The following is a 13,762-nucleotide window of genomic DNA, read 5'->3' on the forward strand; positions in this document are numbered from 1 at the left end:
GTCAATTTATGATTTAGCATCTAATGTAAATTGCTTTCCTATGTATCAGTAAGTGGAATTTAAAATTTAGAACATAAGGGCCAGAGTGATAGCACAGAGGGAAGGTCATTTGCCTTGCACGCAGCTGACCCTAGTTTGATCACTGGCATCCCATATGGTCTCTTGAGCACTGTCAGGAGTAATCCCTGAGCATTGCTGGGCATAATCCCCCATAAAAATTTTTAAACACAAACCATTTTTGTTAACATTCCCCCAATAAAAGAATTAGTCATAAATCTAGCAAAGCATGTCAAGACATATGAGGAAAATGATAAAACTCTGACAAAGAAATCAAAGAACTGAATAAATGGAGATTTATTTTAACAGGTAAAAAGAATCAATATTGTGAAAACATCAATTCTTGATCTGTAGATTCAATGCAATCCAAATAAAAGTCTCAGAAAGTGATTTTGTGGATATTAACAAACTTATTTTTAGTTTATATAGGTAATGAAAGACCTAAAATAGCCAGCACAATATTGTAGGGGGGGGAAACCAGCTGGAAGACTACATGAGTCAACTTCAAGACTAACCAGAAAGCTATAGTAATCAAGGCAATGTGCTTTTGACAAAAGGAAAGACAAATTGATTAATGGAACAAGATAGAGAACTCAGGAACAGAACCACACAGTCAATTGATCTTTGACAAAGAGGAAAAAATAATAGAGTGACGTAAAGAGTCTTTTCTACAAATGGCACTGGAAAAACTAGATCCCCACATACAAACAAAACAAACCTATCAACAAAATTAATTTAGACACGACTTTACACCCTACATTTAAAAAATGAGCTCAAAGGGACTAGCTGACCTAAATATGAAATACAAAGCTCTGAAACTCCTAGAAGATAACATGGAAACAAAGCTAATCACCTAGTGTTTGGCAATTACACATATTTGGGGGGAGGAACGAGGAAGTTGGGGCCACCCAGCAGTACTCAGGGGCAGGAGCTACTTTCTGTGATACTCAAGGGACCATGTAGTGCTGGGATTCATACTGAGGATAACCACATGCAGACAAATGACTTAAACTCTGTACCATCTCTCCAGGCCTAACCATTACCTTTTGGACATGACACCAAGGTGTGTGCCATAAAAGAAAGCTTTGATAAACTGGACTTCACTCGGGTGTTTTAAAAGTCTGGCCTGTAAAAGATGTTGTCAAGAGAATAAAAAATAAATGACATACTGGAGAAAATAGTTTCAAAAGACATATCTGATAAAGGACTTGTATCACTTGTATCACCCCTCATCCCGTTGATCATCGATTTGCTCAAGCGGGCGCCAGTAATGTCTCCATTTGTCCTTGTCGAGTACTAGTGTAGCCCAATGGTATCTTCTCGCTCTAGGAACACGAAGAGCCTCAAATCATTCATTCAGGGTCTTGGTGAAGAAGTCTGACCATCTCATAGGTGGGTGGTCAGGCGTTCTTTTGATGTCCCTTGGAATCCAGTCGCTACCAGCTCTAGTCCGGCCCATCTGATTTTCAATGACTTGGCAAACGAGACAGTGTCCCTGATTCTCGATCATTGATGGAGGTCAGAACTCCGGATTCTGTCTCTCACCTGGGTGAAATATGATATTCCAAGCATAGCTCTTTCAATTTCTCTTTGGGAGACCCAAATAGTGTTCTTATCCTGTTTTTGTAGGGCCCAGGTCTCTGAGGCGTATGTTAGTGCAGGAAGAATGGTGGAGTCAAAAATACGTGGCCAGAGCTAGAGATTCTTCATCCTCTAAACAACTTCCTCGATGCTCTTGAAGGCATTCCACAATGCTCTCTTCCTCCTGCTCAGCTCTTGACTTAGGTACACATAACTGCTGCATTCAGAGATGTTCATTCCGTTGAGAGTAAATGAAACATCAGGGTCTAGTCCATTTCTCATGAACATTGTCTTCGTGAGATTCGGCTGGATTCTGACCTTTCCACATTGACAGTCAAAATCTACCAGCATTTGTGCCGCTTGGATAATGTTTGGTGTTATTAGAACGATGTCATCAGTAAAGCAGAGGTGGTGTAGTTGCCCACCGTCTATCTTCACTCCCATTCCTTCCCATTCCAGTCGTCGCATAATGTTCTCGAGGGTGGCACTGAAGAGTTTCAGTGAAATGATATTACCCTGCTAAACCCCTCTCTTGAAATGGATGATCACTTCCTTGTAGAATGGTGAGATCCTGGTGGTGAATCCACAATACAGCTCACGGAGGATCCTGATGTACTGAGTTTGAATGTCCTGTTTGGCTAGGGCTTCGATGACTGCTTCAGTCTCAACAGAATCAAAGGCCTTCTTTAAATCAATGAACATTAGACAGAGCAGCATTTTGAACTCTCACAAAACCTCAGTGAGCTTGGTCACCGTGTGGATATGATCGATCGTGCTGAAACATTTTCATCTGGCTTACTTGCATGGTTGTCCTTTGTCTAATGTTCTGCCGATCCTATTTAGGATGACTTCAGTGAATAACTTATAGATGATGGACAACAGGCAGATCGGGCTATAGTTGCCAATGTCGTGGATGTCTCCTTGTACAACAGAACGGTCCTTCTGGTTTTCCATTGGGATAGAACCTTGCATTCAGACAGGTAGCATGTGAAGAACCAAGCCAGTGTATTGACAAGTAATGGTGGCATATTCTTCAGGTGTTCAGGTCTGACCTTGTCTGGGACAGGTGTTGTTCACTTCTTTACCGATGAAGTGGCATGTCAGATTTTGAAGTGGAGAATGTGGGGAACAACAATCCATCCTGGGGAACTTGGTATGTAGGCAGGTGGACATGGCTATCGAAGGATCCGAGTAGAAGTCATGGATAATCTTCTCTGTTGCCCTTCTGGAAGATGTAATAGATCCATCAGAACGTTGGAGGGCAGTCATCTTGGTCTTATAGTTGGTGAAGGACAGCAGGCATTGCGAATGCTTTTCCCAGATTCTGCCACATCGGCCAACACTGCTCTTCTCTCTTTGAGGTCTTCCTTTATCACTTCTCTGCACTGCTTTGCGAGCTTGGACATTCACTTGTGATTGCCTGAGGCTGGCGCCAAACCATGTTGGCAAATGAGCTCAAGAGTTTCCGAAGACAAGGTGTCTTTTTGTGGCTTTCTCTCTGTTGGTGTTCGTCGTATAATCATGAAGGTGCTGAACAGTCGATCGTATTCCTTGTCAATGTTGTCAACAACAGCATCTTCCCATATTGCCGCAATAGTGCCAAAGAGTTCCCAGTTGGTGGTCGTTCTGGGAGTTCTCTTCTTAAACTTTGCAGACCTTTCTACCTGCTTCGTGAAGTAGAATTTCCCATGAAGGAGACAGTGGTCTGATCCCATTTGGAATTTTGGGACAACAGCGACATCAGTCAGGCAAAATTGTCAATTGAATATGATGTGGTCAATTTTGTTATGGAACTGTCCACCGGGAGACTCCCATGTTCAACATTTAGATTTGGCCTTCTGGAACTGCAAGTTGCCATGGATGGTCTTGGTCAACATGATGAACTCAGTTTCTCATCCTGTTTGTTTCATTCTAGGTCCTGATGTGGAGTTCTTCAGGCAACCTTCTCAGTCCTATCTTTGGCATTAAAATCACCGACAATGACCTTGTAGAAGGTGTGGTCTTTATAGAACTTCTCCAGCTCCATGTAGAACTTCTCAATTTCTTCTTTGTTGTAGTTAGATGTTGATGCATAGATGATGAAGATAGAAACTGCCAGCAATGAGTCACATCTAGTCACATCTATTCAAACATAAGCATCTGATTCGCATTGTTAGGCATTCAAATGAATCAATGCTCATGGCCAAGTTCGTGTTGACAAGGTCACCAACACAACCAATGCCTCTACTGTCACAGCACTACTACCTAAAATATACAAGACAAAAGGGAATGCCCTGCCACAGAGGCAGGGTGGGATGTGGGTGATGAGGGGTGGGAGGGATACTGGGAGCCGTGGTGGTGGAAAATGGGCACTGGTGGAGGGATGGGTATTTGATCATTGTATAATTGAAATCCAAGCACAAAACTTTGTAAGTCTACAACTGTACCTCATGGTGTTTCACTAATAAAAATTTAAAAAATAAAATAAAATATACAAGTATTCTGAAAGATCAAAGATAAGAAAATTAACTATTTTTTAATGTGCCAAAGGTCTTAGCAAACATGTCATCAAATATGGATGGACAAAAAATAAACATATGATATGTCGAGATCATCTGTAGTCAAGGAGATAGAAAATAAAACAAGAATGAGATATTACTATACCCCTATTAAAGTGGTCAGATGGAACTGGATCAAACTATATTATAAAGCTATAATAACCAAAACCGCATGTTAAGCCCAGGAATGTGGTAGATCTTTCAGGCAGGAGATCATGAGTTTGATCCCTGGCACCAACCCACAGTGCTAAAGTGTCATCCCCAATTTGACCATCATAATCCTCGGTGCCTTACCAAGTGTGCACCCTCCACTCTTGTGTACAGTAACTGAATGTGCTACCCACGGGTATCACAATAATGACTGTAGCAACAACAAAGTGAAAAGACAGAAAATAGTCATAGATGAATGGAATTATGACAGAATAGACAGTAGAGATAGAAATCCCATGTATATGTTTATGGTTAATTCATTTTTGGCAAAGGAGCCAGAAAGAATACAAAATAATGCAAAGATTATGTAATGAGGAAAGCACAGATTCTTCAATAGCTGGTGTTGAGAAAACTCGACGTGAAAAAGAATAAATAAAGGGGCTCTATCTTACACTCTACAAAAATCAATTTAAAATGGGATGAGCTTTGGAGAAGTCGAGTACTCTTTCCAGGAAGACTGCGGTGCCCCAAGGTCCCAGCATCAGGCCTGCCCTGAGTCTTCTGGCAGGATCCAGGTGGCCAGAACAGGAGAATTGGGTAAGAACACTAGTTCTCCTCACCTGCTATTCTTGGCACAATTTTTACATCCCTTTACATCCCTAAACTTCAAATTCTGTATTTTAATTCTTTTTTTTTTTTTTGTAAAAATGCATGTTTCCTTTCTTTGGGGAAAATCTTGGGTTGTATTACTAACAAACATTATTGAAAAGAAACCCCACTAGATCTAAAACTTGTTTGCTCTCAAGAGACTTGCATCTAGTTGATGTGACAAATTGAGGCCCAGGTCCACAATGGCAATGATCCTCTGTGACAATGCCACTACTCGGGAGACAGCGCTGCCCCTCTGCCACATTAATTACAGCGCCATTTTCTGAGAAGGAAATTCACCTTCTTTTCAATGTTTCACAGTTTCATCTGACTTGATCATCAAAGGAGAGGCAGCATGGTGACAACAGAGGCAATCAAGAAATAACCTGAGAGAGTTGAAAATGAGCCAAGTATATATATATATATGTATATATATAGATAGATAGATAGATAGATAGATAGATATACACTCACATATGTGTGTGCGTATAAATACATACCACATGTTCTGTCTTTATATGCATGCACACACAGAATTCATATTTATAACCCTGTTTCTAAGCTGCCCCCATCATAATACTCTCCTGAAAACTAAACTCCGTGGACTCTACTGGTTGCCAAGGTGATTCTTGCTAGAGTAAACAGTTTTGTTGGTCGCCTCAGTAAGAGCTGCATTTAGGACACCTCGTGTCCTCCCTTCTCCTGAAGTCTCTTCCTTCTCTCTCCCCCTCTCCCTCCCTCTGCCCACTCCCTTCCCAACGGGAAGAACTGCACTCTGCCAGCTGCGGAGCGGGCTGGGGTGAGGACCAGTGTGTGGGAATCCTCAGCGAACACATGGAGCCCAAGAGGAAATAGGAAAAAAATCTCTGTGCTCAGCTGAATTCCAGAAGCTTATTCATGCCAATACTAACAGATGAGCAGGAGAACAGGAAAGCAAGTAGCATGATGGCACGCCTCCCATGTTCCCTGGCTCCCTCTTCTGACCCTTTCAGCCTCCGCCTTTTCCCCCAGTTTCTGCCTTTGAAGCAGCTCTAACACCGCTGTGTCTGCAGTCCCAGCCTCTTCCTGTCACTTCCTTCAACCTTAAGGGCGCTGAGAGAACTAAACACTAGACAAACACCAAGAACTTTCTGGAAAAGGATGGGATGAGCTTTGGAGAAGTCAAGTGTTCCTTCCAGAAAGACTGCAGTGCCCCAAGGTCCCAGCATCAGGTTCCCCCCTGAGTCCTTTTGGCAGGATCCAAGTAGCTAGAACAGGAGCAGTGGGTAAGAACACTAGTTCTTCTCACAAGCTACTCTTGGCACAATTTTACATCTCTATACTTCAAATTCTGTATTTTAATTCTTTAAAAGATAATGTACATTTTCTGGGACTAGAGAGCTAGCACAGTGGATAGGGTGCTTGCCTTGCCCACAACCAACCCAGATTTGATCCCGGCATCCCATATGGTCTTCAGAGCAGTTCCAGGAGTAATTCCTGAGTGCAGAGACATGAGTAACCCCTGAACATCACCCAGTGAGGCCCCAAAAAACAAAACAAACCACAAAACATATGTCTCCTCTGTCTTACTCCCTAATATCACTGTAGCAGTGCTCTGTCCTCCCATTGTTCATCGATTTGCTCCAGTGGGCCCAGTAACGTCTCCATCATGAGACTTATTGTTACTGTGTGTTTGGCATATTGAATACGTCACAGGGAGCTTGCCAGGCTTTGCCATGTGGGCGAGATACTCTCGGTAGCTTGCCGGGCTCTCCGAGAGGGGCGGAGGAATCAAACCCGGCTCGGCCAGGCTGGCTGCGCGCAAGGCAAACACCCTACTGCTGTGCTTATTATGGTCATTTGACTGCTTTATGTTTCTCCTCAGATTATCCAAGAGACAAAATTCGTTCTTTGTTGTTGTTGCTTAAAGGAAACCACTCATGCCAATTTTGGGGTGAATTTAGGAGAATTTGATTAAGCTTCATGAGCTTACAAGAAGATGATCACATCAAAAAACTAAGAAGAACCTTCCTCTTGTCTCCTATTCTTACCTGCCCTCTGTGCTTCTCCTCTCAGTACACCTCTCCATCCAAATAGTTCTCACTTGATGAGGCTTAATAGTCCCTCTCTCCCAGAAACTAGTGCCAAATAACACCCGATCCCTGAACTGGGGGCACATGGGTGGAGAGAAGGAAGGCAGTGAAAAGGTCTTAGGTGCTGTCAAATTTGCATAAACGTGTCCCTCAAAGTGCTCAGAAAAACAAGGTCACTTGACTCATATAAAATTCATTAGAGTAGAATCATATTACAGACAGTGAACCCCCCTGCTATCAGGGAAAAGTTTTGCTATCACATAACTTTGTTCTAAAAAAGAGTCAATATAATGACTATACAGAGCATTCTATATTATGCGTTCATATATTGAACATTTAAATATCTCGCCCGCACGGCAGAGCCTGGCAAGCTCCCCGTGACGTATTCGATACGCCAAACACGGTAACAACAAAGTCTCCAATGGAGACGTTACTGGGCCCGCTCGAGCAAATCGATGAACAACGGGAGGACAGTGACAGTGGTTAATATAAGTATATATATAAACATATGATTATAATTACATACATTTTTACATCTCATATGTAAAGCTGTATGTTTATAAATGTGTGAGTAAAACATAGAAATAAATGTTGTCAGGAGTCTCACTTCATTTCTTATTCGTGCCCTTTTTCCTCTTCCCTCCACACACATTTGGTTACAGAATTTACACACTTGGTGCAGTAACTGCAGGACTGTTTGGCCTCAGCTCTCGCACACTTCCCTTTCATGCCAGCAAGTCTGCCAGTGGTGCTCCAGAGATCTCATGCTTCTGTGACTGCACCCGAGATCACAGAAGCAGGGCCACTAGGCACTGTGGGATGATGCCCAGAATTGGACACAGAGCCCAAGGTCTCCGAGGCTGGACTCCACCACTGAGGTATACCGGAATGCCAGAAACCACTTTTGACTCTGGGTCCAGACCAACAAACTTCTGGAAACCTCTTTGTCTTGCAGGGGAGCATGTGGCCTCACTAGTTCTCTTTGAGAATGTCACTCCTTTGGGGGGCAGAGCCATAGGGTTCCACTTGCTGCCTGGTAACTGCAACCACCTCGGTGCTGTTTAGTTTTCCCGTTGAGAGGGGAGCTGACTTCTCTCTGGCCCGTAATTTGCAGAGATGTGGCCCATGCAGCCACCATCAATTCTTTCCTGGGGGAGGGAAGGTTTCTGTCATTCATCTAGACTTAATGATTTTTATGACTTTGATTCTTAGACATGGCCCTGCTTTACATTACCAGCTCTCTCAGGTCTTAATGGGTTCTTCTTTTTTAAAAAAAAAAACCCACAAAGCTTTATTGATTTTTAAATAACCACATAGGATAAATAACACTGACTCTTCGGCCTGCATTCAGAATTTCTTCTCACGGGACAACGATGCAGCCTTCTCTTTATCAACAATCTTTTATTCTCGCACACATAAACATCCCGTAGTACCTAACCTGCTGCATTCTCCCAGAAAAGTCTCCTTGCTTTGACTCTCTCCAACTTCAGGGAGCCTTCACAGGGTGTGTGTGGAGCAGGTGAGGAGATGTAATATTAATCCTGGATTCCTGGGCATCTTCCCAACTATCTACCTCATGGTAATCCTGCTTCTCCCAAGGTTGTCTGATGGCTATTCATGCAAATAACTCTTGAACAGTGCTAACAGAAAGCTAAGTACATCACTTTGTAACCTGACACTTTCTACCAGCAACACGAAAATAAGTAGGTAAAGTTTCTTTTTAATAATATTTAGCTCAATATTATAACTCATCAAGTGAGTTATCACTTTTATCACTTCAACAAACAATCAGCCTGAAAAAATATCGCAATGAGATGTTTTGGGTACTAAATCTTTGGGATCTAGCTTACTTTGTACGCTTCAGTTTATCTCCATTCTGACTTCAACAGACTCCAGATTTGCTGGTAGCTGGTTGATGTCCCACGTGACTGTGCAAGTCTAAAGGTTCAAGGGGAATTTCAAGTAGACCCTTCTCATGTGGACAAAATAAGTTCAAACGAATCAAGTACAAATCTCTGGGCTGAGCACTGAAGGCTTCCCAAACGGGCTGACCCATTTTATCCCCATTTCATCTCCTTCTTGATTCTGATTATTTCCTGGTAGTTCCTGCCTGTGTTCATGGATTTTCCTGTCCCTCCCGAATGAACCTCCCTCTTTTCTCTTTGCTGTTCTAACTACAAGCCTAGCTAAAATGCAATCTTGCCCTGGACTGCCAAAGTTTCCGTTAACTCTCTCCAGAACTTCCTATAGGAACCTTTCACTGGCTGCACTGAAAAATGTTGGAGTACTTAGATTATATCTATCTGCTTTATTTATTGTTGTGGAGAAAACTTTTCTCTCCAGTGCCTGAGTGATAGTACAATGGGTAGGGAGTTTACCTTGCACATGGCAAACCCCAGTTCAATATCCGGCATCCCATATGATCCCCTGAGCACCACCAGGAGTGATTCCTGAGTGCAGAGCCATAAATAAACCTAAGCATCACCAGGTGTGGCCAAGAAAACCAACAGACATAAACACTTTTCTCTCCATCAGAACTTGGAGCCTTAGCCAGAGAGAGCACAAGAGGCCGTGTGTTCTGCTGGCAGGAGGCCTGGGTTGGGTGCTTGGTCCCAGAGCACTGTAGCAGTGACTCCCAAGCACAGGTTCAGAGTAACTCGAGTTCTGCTGGGAGTAACCCTAAAACAAAAACCTGGGGAGAATTTTCAGTAAAAAATTCCACAGTGTGTATTTGGGTTTTCAGTAAGCCCTGTATGCTCGACCCTTCATAGAGCGGTCACAGTACACACTAAAGATGCTTTGCAGTGAAACCTATACGTTGTTCAGTACATTTTAATTTTGGTATACTTTTTATTGAGTTATGATTGACAATAGCATTAATGCTTATGTTCTAGGCATATGGTGGTGACTGCACCACACCCATCAGCAGAATCCCACTGTCTCTGCATCTCATCTCACCTGTCCTTTCCTTCCCACTCCCAACCCTGCCCACCTACACCCCATTTGGAATACTCAGTTCTGTTACCAGAAGCACTGGGGTTTGTTTTCATTACCCACTGCACTCCTTCAAATTTCAGCGATAACCTTCAATTGGGTAGAGTATTCTCATTTGGGTGCTTATTTCATTCACTGTGTTGGCCAGAGCACAGCATCTTTTTCTATCCTGTAGGGTTTTATTTGATGTGTGATGAGTCAGAGGGGGCTCCCTTAATGTAAGTTTTTGCTTTGTTCTCACTGCTTTCAGGATTCTTAGCTTTGACTTTTTTCCTACTCTAATTACACTATGTTCTTGGTGTTGTTCTATTTTTTTTTGAACCTTTGTCAATTCTTGGAACTGTCTATGTGGATTGATCTTCCATTTGAAGAAGCCTTCAGTTATAATTTCTTCAACCAATAATTCCTCCCCATTTTCCTTTCCCTTTCTCTCCAGGGATGTAAATGCCATTCTTCTTGCAACTGTACCATAGTTTATTTTCCTCTTCTTAATTCTTATTTTCTTTGTTCCTTTGTTTTTTTAATGGTATCTTATACCTTACGCTCAAGCATACTGATTTGATCCTTGGCTTCTATCATTCTGTTCTAGGTCTCTTGATTGTGCCTTTGAATTCACTCACCATGTACTTCAGTTCAGTAACTTCTGATTGAAAATTTTTTCATACTTCCTCTTTCCTCACAGAAGCTTCTCTTCTACTGCTTTCTCCAGTTCAGTGAATATCCTGACCACTGTTACTTTGAAGCCCTCTTGGGGGGAGACAAGAGAGCTTCTGTGTGTTTGAGATCCTTCCTGGGCTTTTGTCTCCTCCATCAACACAGGTAATTCGCTACGGCTCTTCACTGCCATGTGAGTGCTGGGGGTGATAGTCATTATCCTCTGGCTTATGCCGGCTGTGGGGAAGCCGGTTTTCTGCCCAGAGACTGACTCTGTGTGACTCTCGATCACACTGGCAATGTGTTGCCCCAAGGCCCGGGCATCAGCTCCAGCCCTAAGGTTGGGCCCTGTCCCAGAGTTGGAAGTTGCTGGAGCATAGCAGCAGCTGTGGTGTGAATGGCTCATGGGTTTGAGTAGCAAGGGGGGCGGGCCTGTGGTCGGGATCCCGGATAGCACCTATCAATGTGAGAAGAATTGGTACCCACTGGGGTACTCATGTTTGCCGGTTCTTGGCAGTCACTTTATTGTCAGGTTCAAGCATCCCGGGAAAACAACCTGTCACGTGACTCTAGGCTTACCCAGGGCCTAAACGCCAAGCAAGTGCTCAGTTGTTCAAAATATCTGCTGCAGGAGAGGACTCGGGCACAGCAGGAAATGGCTCTTGCCTGCATCCCACAAGCCCTTTCTGACTCCAGGCTTACATTCTGCTGCCTTCAGTCAGTCAGCTGGGAGGTTTGGTGCTGCTAGAGGCAGGCAAATGTCCTTCAGTCCATGCTGCTGTACCTCCCCTTAGGATGGCAAAGTTCCCCTCAGACCAATCGCCATTTTGAACACTCCCGGTGTGCTTGCAGGGGACCACCACGGACACCTGCCTCACAGCTGATCTCCAGAGCTTACTTAGCTAGTTCTTGTTTCCAGATCAGGTTTTATCAAAGCAGAGTTTTTGTTTTGTTTTGTGTTTTTGAATTTTTTCTTTTATTGAATCATTCGGAGATACAAAGTTACAAAATTGTTGATGACTGAGTTTCAGTCACACAATGTTCCAACACCCACCCTTTCACCAGTGCACATTTTCCACCACCAATGTCCCTAGTTTCCTCCCCAATCCACGACCCACCTCCAAAACTTGTCTCCATGACACTTTTCTTCTCCTTCTCCTTCTCCTTCCTCTTCTCTTCTTCCTCTTCCTCCTCCTTATTCTTCCCTTCCCTTTCCCCTTCTCCTCCTCCTTCTCCTCCTCCTACTCCTCCTCCTTCTCTTCCTCCTTTTCTTTCTCCTTCTCCTTTTCTTTCTCCTCCTCCTCCCCTCCTCTTCCTCCTCTTTCTTTCTGGCACACAGCTCTGTCCTGTCCAAGAACAACTCTTCAAACAACACTGTATCAAAGGCAATTCCCTTGGCTACTATGCAACGGTGTTACTAAAAAGGCATCATGCATATAACTTTACCTCCTTTCAGCATTCAATTCTTGTCCAAAGTGATCATTTTCAACTATCATTGCCAAAGTGGTCCCTTCTTGTCCTAGCTGCCTTCCTCTTTCCTCTTTGTTGCAAACTTCTTAGCGTGGACCAGTCCTCCTGCTTTAGTTTCTATTCTAAGAGCAGGGTTTTAAAGCTGGCCCCTGGTTTTGGCTGATTCCTCATTTTTCCCAGGCATATTTCTGAGTTTTAGGCTCTGCACCACCATTGCCCTTCCAGGGCTACACTTCTTAGCCTTCAAATCAGCCTCAGTTCTTTGTTCTACCAGAATCTTCAGAGGTGGTGACTGGGTACTCCAGCGAATTTTCTTCTCCAGTTAGATTTAAAACTCCCAAAGTGGAGGCTGGTTCACTTATAGCTCCCAAATCACTCAGCACCAATTCTACTAGGATATAAAAGTCTAAGTTTAATCAAAATTGCAGAATCCTTGACAGATGAATACTGTTTTATGTACATAATATCACTTGATTCTTAGGACAAGCCATTGAGGTATGACTTCAGTGGTGATAGATGTTTGAGTAACTATGCATCAATGCTTAAGGCAGTGTCAAGTTCAGAGAAGTTGATCATCTATCAACCATTAATCTATCAATCTGGCTTGAGGTCACCCAGCAGGAAATGAATAAAACCCCCATCATCTGCTGCAGATGAGAAGTGTTGATGGTCTCTACAAATTAGGGTTTCTACACAGGTAGAATCCACTGATTGGGGCCCTACTTTTTCTCCCTCCAAATCAGGGTGGAATCAAGGGCTTTTGTAATTAATGTTCACCAAGAGGCTCTTGGGGACAGCCCCATCCTGTCCAAGAAGGAGCATCTGGAACAACTCCTCAAGCAATGCTGTATCAAAGGCAGTTCCGTTGGCTACTCTGGAGAGTATTTCTAAGGTCAGACATTCTTAGAAGGCATCTCATCACCTGCTTCTCTTCCGTGGTCGAGAAAAGAATTTTTTTAATGTTAAATTTGTGTAAAGGATATGCTTCCATGATTGTTCTATCTAAATGTAAGCTTTGATGATCAAAAAACAAAAAACAAGAAAAGAATCCGGTGCTCATTGTTCGGAACTTTGAAGCACCCCTCTCCCCACTTAGAATGCCCCATGCCCATTAAAAGCAGCGTTATTAAAAACAGCAGCTACTGGGCGTGCTGAGAAACAACCCTTCTTGAGTAAATAACTTGGAATATTTTTATTTTAGAATATCAAAGGGAGTCTGGACCACATTACAGCTAATTGACTGCATATTTTCACGAGTAGCATGAAGCTGCATTTTAGTTATAAGGATACTGACCACATTGTCTCCAACGCTGGTTACCAGCTTTTAAAAAACATGGGGGTGGGGGGTTGGGGGTGGGAAAAAGAGAGAGAGCGAGAGAGAGAGAGAGAGAGAGAGAGAGAGCAGAAAGTGGACGGATTGCTGAGTGAATGTCAGCCTGTCTTACATTGTAACACTAGTTCTTCAACAAGGAGGGAATGGGGAATGGAGGACATCAATTTTTTGGCCTAAATACAGAGATTTCAGCCTTATAGCTATGGCCCTACCTTTGTGTAAATCTATTCTGACAAGGAAATATTCTTGTGACTGACTATTTCTGT

The sequence above is a fragment of the Sorex fumeus genome, unplaced genomic scaffold, assembly GCF_029834395.1.
Source record: "Sorex fumeus unplaced genomic scaffold, SorFum_2.1 ptg000003l, whole genome shotgun sequence".
Taxonomy (NCBI): domain Eukaryota; kingdom Metazoa; phylum Chordata; class Mammalia; order Eulipotyphla; family Soricidae; genus Sorex; species Sorex fumeus.